General features: G+C 37.9%; 1 protein-coding gene across 1 annotated transcript in view; it reads left to right on the forward strand.

Moving 5' to 3' along the window:
* The window catches only part of NFATC2 (nuclear factor of activated T cells 2), a 161,514-nt gene extending 156,861 nt beyond the window's left edge, over positions 1–4,653 (forward strand). The window contains exon 11 of the mRNA XM_089518501.1: positions 3,396–4,653. The gene's annotated coding sequence lies outside the window, so the exon portion shown is untranslated. The remainder of the gene's footprint in view (positions 1–3,395) is intronic.
* The last annotated feature ends 4,114 nt before the right edge of the window (positions 4,654–8,767 follow it).

An 8,767-nucleotide genomic window follows, 5' to 3' on the forward strand; every position in this document is an offset into this window, starting at 1 on the left:
ACCTAAATTATGTCTCTGCATGTCCTTTACTTTTGTGTGTTAGAAAAAAGGACAGGACTATTTAAGGATCTCACAACCCAGTGTATCATGTCAATCTTCAGGGGTGGTTTAAGAAATCACTTAAGGCTGTAATGTCTGTGACCAATACATCACATACACTTGTATATGGAGGGCTGTACCTCCATGACCAATTTAAAATTAACCACAAGGAGTGATAACAGGAGTTTGAAAAATGCCTATCAATGATAAACATCTGGTCATAGTCTTTGCCAATATTGTGAAATGTGTTGCATTTCTATTTGTTGTTGTGTGCCTTTAAGTTTTTTTCGACTTATGGCTACCCTAAGGCAAATCTATCACAGGGATTTCTTTGCAAATTTTATTCAGAGGTTAAGATTTGTTCACCCTTTCTGGACAAGATTTGTTCAGCCTTCTTCTTAGACTGAAAGAGTGTGACTTGCCTAAGTTCACCCAGTGGGTTTCCATGGCCAAGCAGGGATTCAGACCTTGGTCTCCAGAGCAGTAGTCCAGCTTTCAAACTACTGCACCATGCTGGCTCAGTTCTATTTACATTCTGGTAATTCTTTCTACAATTTTATCTGTGCACCCATGTTAGGTTATGTCAGTTTAATATAGGTAGGTGTCCTTTTATTTTGGTAATTCTTAAGTGGCCAGTAAGTTGAACAGTATTTATTGGGTTCTCTGAAGGGAAGCTGGCAATTTATTCAGTGGAGGAGAACGGACTTCCCTGTTTTGTATAGCTCCTATATATAATTATATACAAGTTCCAATTCCAGCTGTTTGGTTCAAATTTAGGTTAATATTGGTGCCTCAAATCATTTTAGATGTGATCAAGAGTTCTCAGTTAAGTTACTTCTTGAACTTTTTAAGTAACTTGAAAAGTTATTTCAAGCCCCAGAATTGTGGCCAGTTGAGTATTATAAAAAACTAACTTTTCTAAGCTCTGTATCTAAATTACCCACTAAGAAAAATTATGACTGTTGCTGGGTCAGATCAAGCTACTCCTTTCATAGCTAGCATTCAGGAATAGAATCATAGAATAATAGAGTTGGAAGAGTCCACAAGGGCCATCCAGTCCAACCCCCTGCCATGCAGGAACTCTCAATCAAAGCATACCCGACAGATGGCCATCCATACTCTGTTTAAAGACCTCCAGGGAAGGAGACTCCACCACCCTGCAAGGGAATTGTTCCACTGTCGAACAGCCCTTACTGTCAAGAAGTTCCTCCTAATGTTGAGGTGGAATCTCTTTTGCTGTAGTTTGCAGCCATTGTTCCGTGTCCTAGTCTCTGGAGCAGCAGAAAACAAGCTTGCTCCCTCCTCAGTATAGTTTTGGATAGGAGATTGTAGCAATCAGTCTTTGTCAGTTAATGTTGATGTTTTATGATGCAATGGAAGGATAACCCTTGGTCATGGTGACTTGAAATATTTATATCTCCTCTCACAAATGAACATGGTGCACACTGCATTGGAAATTCCTCCTGTGCACACCCTGTTAAAATGAATTGCAGTGGTACTGTAACATGGTGAGTGGTTTGCATATGGAGTGAGTTTCCCTGCCTCTGATTCTAGCTGTCTTGTATCATCCAAAATTTGTTGTCTGCAGCAGCTGCCTGTGTGCTGCTAGGGCACCCTGTCCCATCACATCCACTGCAGTGTGGTACAGACTGTGGTTAGTGAAAATGACATATAGGGCATATTTTAGCACTATATCAAGATCAGCCCTATCACTAAGCAGTGAGCAACAGGTTAAGGTCTGTTAAAGAGTCACTAAATTCTAGCTCTTTAATTTGTGATCACTGCATTTTCACTTCCACAGAAGGAGAGAGGCTGTATATCATGACCTGGACATGGAAAAGTGGGTTTGTTACTTGGTGCTCTGTCTCAGTTACTAATAAAATGTCTTGGACTTGCTGCCCACTAAGTATAGTTAGTCCAAAATCTAAAATATGGCAGCCAGGCTGGTTGCCGGAAAAACTAGGAGTGACCGAATTAGACCCATCTTAAAATCTCTTCACTGACTGCCTATTAGTTTCCGGGCACAGTACAAGGTGTTGGTTATAACCTTTAAAGCCCTACGTGGCTTGGGTCCAACCCATTTGAGGGATCGCCTGCTTCCATATAATCCGCCCCGCACCCTCAGGTCCTCTGGGAGGAATCTATTGCAGCCTTTAAAAACCAGACTAACTGCTACCACCCAGAGTGCCTTCTCTGCAATTGCTCCCAAACTATGGAACGGTCTGCCAGACGAGATCCGTCAAATTGCCAGCTTAGACAGTTTTTAAAAAGCTGTCAAGACGGATCTCTTCCGGCAGGCCTTTCCTGAATAAAAGTGCCTGGCCATGGAATGACTGCCCCCACATCATGTATTAGCCCACCACTCTGTCCTTGTATTTTGTGTGTGTGTGTGTGTGTGTGTTTAATATATATTTTATAATTGTACATGTTTAATCCTGTTTTAAGGGGGGGAATTTGGGACATAATTTTGTAATGTCGGTTTTAATATGTTGTGAGCCACTTTGATTGTCTTGTAACAGAAAAGCGGGATATAAATAAAAGTTTTATTTATTTATTTATTTATTTATTTATTTAAAAGTGAAGAGACAGTGACATTACAAGAACAAGATAGGCTTGTAAGGCAGTCTTTATGAACTATTAGTACATTTTTTGTCATTTAAATACAATTAAATAATCAAATTTGCTTTGGTAATTTATCTTTACATTTTAATCTTTTAGTAATGAAACAAGAGTACATCCTCATTAAGCCTATATTTACAAAAGGTGCATGTGGATATATCATTTTTAAAAGTGATTCTTTTCCTCCAAGGAGTTTAGGGCAGTGTACATGGTTCTTATCTTCCCTGCCCCTTCCTCTTTTATTCTCAGACATTGGTGTGCAATAGCATAGACTGAAAGGTGTGTGTGTGTGTCTGTGTCTTCATGTTGCTTGTTGGCTTAGGGAGACCCCATGAATTTCATAGGATTTCGTAAGCAAGGAAGGTGGTTTTTTTTTCCAGTTCCTTCCTCTGAAATATAGCCTACAGCTCTTCGTATTTATTGGTGGTCTCCCTTTCAAGTACTAACCAGACCTGATCCTGATTAGATTCTGAGATCAGATAGGATCTGGTGCCTTTGGGATATTTATATCTAGACTGAAAGGTAGTGCCAAAATTACACAGTGAATTTCACGACTGTCCTTTATGGCTTGGGATTTGAACCTAGTCTTTGTAGTCCTGTTTTAGCACTCATCCCACAACACCCCACTGATACTCTGAATTGGTTTTAGCAGCAAACCACCCCTGATATAACTTCAGATTAAGTTTCTTTAATCCCAAACAGAATAACACATTTCTCCTTCCTCTTTTCCTTTACAGTTAATGAAATTATCAGGAAAGAATTTTCAGGATTGCCTGCCAGAAGTCAGACATAGAAGAGATTTGCAAGTCAACTTTTATTGAACACTTGCGTACCTGACCTCTTAGATTCTTCTCCTGCCCCATCAGCCTCCTGCTTCCTTAACTGATCATCTCAAGGCACCAGTTCAACACCAGGAACAATGCACTGGCATCAAACTGACAGTTTTGACTAAGCAGCCCGGCACCTCTTGCTGTAAACATCAAAAAGAACACGCTTCCTTTTGTTCAAAGATCATGTTGTTCTCATGTCACCAGGCGTGCACTTGACACAATATATTACTATGACTGCAAATACACACATACATTCACAGAATGGAAAGAGAAATGTGACAGAAAAAAGAAGGCCTCAGTCCAGAAACCTGTGTTGAAGTGAAGTGGGATTATATTTGTGTTGTGAACAACACGAGATGAATTGCAGAGTTGCCAGTTCAGCAGAAAAATAATGTGGTTTCTAAAATGATCAAGTTGACCAAATTTTTTTGAAAAGGAAAAATGATAAGATCTCTTACAATATAATGCACAGGCACCACGCCAGAAAAACATAAGGGAGCAGATCTATGAATGCAGGATGATCTTTGTTCTTTTCCAAATAGGGGTTTGACCACCATTCTACACAGTTTCTTAGGAGTTTCAAAAGCAACTTGCAATCTAGCACAAGAAGGCTACTTTAAGTGGGAGGTGGGGAGAAGGAAGGCCACACCATGTGGGCACATCTGCTTATCAAGCTGTAATACACATCTTTGAACCATGCCTTTAGTATGTTGTTGCTCTCATCTCAGGATACATTGAAGCCAAATTTGCTTTGCTTTGAGTTAGAAGAGATAAACTCAATTAACAATGCTATAAAAATTGAGCATTTTAGGGTTTCAGTGGAAGAGATTTGTATGAATCAGTGTGTAAAACTCCCTCTGAAATGGACTGGAACTTTTCACTTTCTTCTTAGTGAGTTTCTCATAGTCAATGCAGGAGTATAAATGGATAAGTAAATTGAGTTTTATCTTAGATTCCCAGTCTATACAGGACTGGTTTGTTTGTTTTTTTAAAAAAATATGAACTGGAAACTGTTCCCATAGTTTAATAGTGGGATTTTTGCAAAGCAGTAAGCTCTTAAGATTCAGGGTATAAATCATAAGAGCAAACAACCCAAAACGATGTCATGATTTCATTTATAGGAAAGATGACTTGCAAAACAATTTAACTGGTTAAATATGTTTTCCTGCCTCAGTGCTCAATACAGCAGCTAACCAAATGACAAGAAATATCAGGGACCTTTCTGAATTATTCTCTAACAAGGGTGATTCCCCCCTCTCCCATGAAAAATGTTCAGATTTCCTGGCAAGGATAATTGACATGTATCCAGTATGGATACTGTGATTCTCCCATAGTTTTGCTGCAAGGAGAAACCACAGTGTATTTGAGCTCCCTTACACAATGTATCATGTAAGTTATCTAATTCACATTTCTTGACCAGCTGATGTAGTGCAGATGTGGTAAATGATAGTCAGTCTACACATCTAGATGGAACATAAGGGTACAGAATTTCTGGAACTGTATCATCTTAGACTGCAGTTGTGGTTTGTATGGATAATTTCACGGTTGAATGTTCCTTCACAATATTTCACTATTTATGCAAAAGAAGCACAACAGAGAGCAATGGCTCTCTGTTCTTCTACATCACCTGCATGCAGTCTGACATTCTACAGTTCCAAAAAATGTATACCGCACGATTTAACATCACATGTAGACTGACTTAAATATTCTTCATTTAGTGGAGCTCATAAAGATTAAATAAATCTATTGCTAAATTGCTAACAATTAAATTTTCCCCACAACCCATACAGAATAAGAAGAGCAAGGAAGCGCCATGCCATATCATCTGGCCATTTCCAAGCAATACAAAGGAAGAAGAGAAGAAGCTACTATGCTCAGCTGAATCCAGCTCTTTACTGACAGTGGATCTGTAATGGTATGGGCTTCTGGCTTTTCATACCATTGGCACTGTCAAGAGCACAGCAAGGGGGACTAGGATTCCATGCTAGCCTTTCTCATCAAGAAGGAGAATTTTATGATGATTCTCTTCATCCTTACTATGACTGACTTGGATGCAGGATAGTGCTGTGTGTGTGTGTGTGTGTACCTTCAAGTTGCCTGTTGCCTTATTATGACCCCAAGAATTTCATAGGGGTTCTTAGACAAGAAAAACTCAGAGGTGGCTTTTTCCAGTTCCTTCCTCTGAAATGTAGCCAATAGCACCTGATATTAATTGGATCTCCCATACGAGTACAAATGTGGCCCAAGCCTGCTTAACTTCTAAGATCAGACAGGATCTGGTGCTTGTAGGATAGAATAGTTAGGTTGCAGTTTAGAGCTTGTTTTTTTACCTTTCAGTCTCCTATTGACTTACTGACAGAAAAGCCAGTCAGCCATCTACGTTTCACCCATATCCTTTTGTCAGTGGCTCTATGACTTGCTCAAGCAGAGGTGTGACATGTATAAAAAGAGGTAAGAAGGGACAATAACAGTTGTACATGTAAAGAGGGATGCTTGGCAATCTTGTTGGAGGCTATGACTGATGTTTTTTATTGTATGAATTGGTTTTCATTTTCACCTGAAATTAACTTCTTAAGCCAGTTCTCTAGTGCAATTCACAATACCTTCCAACAACAAATTCTTAGACTGGTTTCTGAATTTCAGTGCACATCTTAGAGTTGTTTTCATGTCAGATTAACTATCAGACAAAATATTTGGTTGTATTGATTTTTTAAAATCAGGCCCGCAATCTCTCCCCCCCCCCCGTCTCCCATTCCATCCCCTCCCCTCTTGCATCAACATTCTTCTTACAGAAAAAAGTATCTTTTCACTGTCTTGACTCAATAGGAATGACCCAACATAACAATGAAAATGTAAAGATGTGATGCACCTTGTCAGTGGTTTTAAACCCCAAAGCAACAGCAGGTGAAACCAAATCCTTGGCAGACATATAGTGATTTTGAATGGTCATAAACTGAATAAGCTGAAAGTAGCTTGTGATCTTGTCACCAGGTTGACAAAGTAAAGGGACGAGAGAACATATAGTATTTTGAGAAATCCTGCAGCTTATTAGGTAATATCCATGCTGATAGAGAGTATTGATACAGACAAGGCCCAAACTTTAGAGATGCAACTAGACAGGCATTCCTTTGAATCCTAACCAATTTTTTTTAAGTGCCTTAAAAAAGGTAGTATTGTGCAGTTGGTAAAGGACAGTAATAAAAACAGCCCAACCACAATGTTATGATCTATACTCTTAAAAGTAGTTATTTCCAAACTGCTTATTGACAGAGAAGTCCCCTTTATCAAATATGTTCAAGTTTATGGTTCAGTTTAGATATACATTCAAAATCCCGTGCTAATCAATGCTGCTGTGAGCTACTCATCATCAGTGTATTCTTACTGTGGTTGGTAGATCATAAACATTGACAATTTTTGCACTATTTCAATTTAATTTTGTTGTTGTTGTTGATTATGATAATGATGCCTTAAATTCACATTTTCATTGAAGAACTAATTATCAAGGCAGCATGCATTTTTGTGTGCTAAAATTATAGAATGGGCTATTTCTCAATGCAGTGTTGTATAACTGCCGCTCCCCATCCCATGCCTAATTTAGTCTTTCTGATCATGGTACCTCTGATTAATCTGAAGATTACAGTATCAAGGATATTCTTTATGATAATACCACTGTCTTAAGTCAATCCAGATGATAAAATACATCAAAGTACATGACCGATCCCAAGCATCAGCACCTGCTGATGCAGTAACGTGATGGACTTCACAAACATTATCTACAAAATACAGAAATGTGAAAAGCAGCAATTATGCTGTTTGTTCTCACTGCCACATCTATTGGGGACAAAATTACAGTGAGTTGTAACTGAATGGGCCTTTTGTTTTATTCATTATTTCTTTGCAATCTCCAAAGAAATGAGTAGGAGTTTCTTAGTTACAGTCCCATGTTCTGTAATGTCCTCCTTATCTGTTGGATGTAGTTTCACATATGAGTATAGTATAGACTACAGGTTAAAAAAAATATGATGGCTATATGAAGGCAAGCTATCCTACTGTATCTGCTTTTGAATATTTTTGAAGCAGCTGTTTGCTAGTTATAAAGCCTTAACCAGATATATATTTATTTCTGGAATAAGAGCCCTTTTAGAAGCAGTTATATAGATTTCTGTCCTTATATGTAAGTGGATACATTAAGGCAGCATAGATAATTCTGCAGCCTTTCATGTACTAAATTATTTATTTTGACTCTGCAGTAGTTTTACAGTATTAATTTTATAATGTTGATGGAAATCTCTCTTCTCTTTCATTCTCTCTCTGTCTTAAGTTAAATTAAGTTCAACTAAGACAAGTTAATTGTTTCATGTAAGTAATTTGTTCTCAGTTTATCTGGAAGACAGCCATAGTAACATATTAGGAAATTCTGTCTTTCCTTAGTTATCTGAATGTTTCATTACTGTGCCTTCCTGCCACTGTACCAAAAGTTCTCCCACGGCATTGTCTGTAAGGTGAACAGCTTTAATGCATTTTCCATCAATGTTATACTATGCTCAAGTGTAAGTGACATGCAGTAACTCAAAAGATCATCTCTCTTCTTTTGACTGATTATGTCTCTTCTTCTAACTTCCATTTTTCTATCACAGCTTTGTCTGCAAATTACAGGATGAGCTCCTGTAAACTTTACATCTGATAGACAATATGGAGAAAATGAAGCCATCAGTTTTAGCATGTAAACTGTCAGAAAGTGTTTGGGGGAGAAGGCAAGAAGAATCTTTTGTGCTATTCGAATGCATTTTGTTTGAAAGTAAAGAATGACAAACTGTGTTTAAAGATAATTTGGAATTTAAATGGACACATTTTATTTACAAATTAGTTTTTCTTTTCCTTTTGCTTCTCTCTTTCAAATCTGTGAGGTTGAACAAAATGTATGATTAACTGAATTTCAGTGATGAGGAGATGACAGTGTCTGTTGGATGTGATTCTGTTGGTTAAAAGAATGTTGAATAGTTAAAGTTTGCACTCAGTTAATACTGCCTATGGACACAATCCAGGTAAATTAAGTACTTTTCTCTTTATACTTTGCTAGATAGCAGCTTTATGTAATATTTATGTAATATAGACATCATAAACCCATTGGTTTTGGGGAAAGAGAGTTAAGTATGTGCTTAATTCATCCATCTAGTCAGTGGAAAGTGAAAAATAGTTATTTCTGGCTGGATTGTGCCACTTGTAAATATGTATCTTTTCTATCTCCTTGTTTGGAAACAACCCATCATGTTCTAAAT

Source organism: Sceloporus occidentalis, unplaced genomic scaffold, assembly GCF_023333645.1.
Source record: "Sceloporus occidentalis isolate IW3139 unplaced genomic scaffold, rSceOcc1.0.p SCAF_3, whole genome shotgun sequence".
NCBI lineage: Eukaryota > Metazoa > Chordata > Lepidosauria > Squamata > Phrynosomatidae > Sceloporus > Sceloporus occidentalis.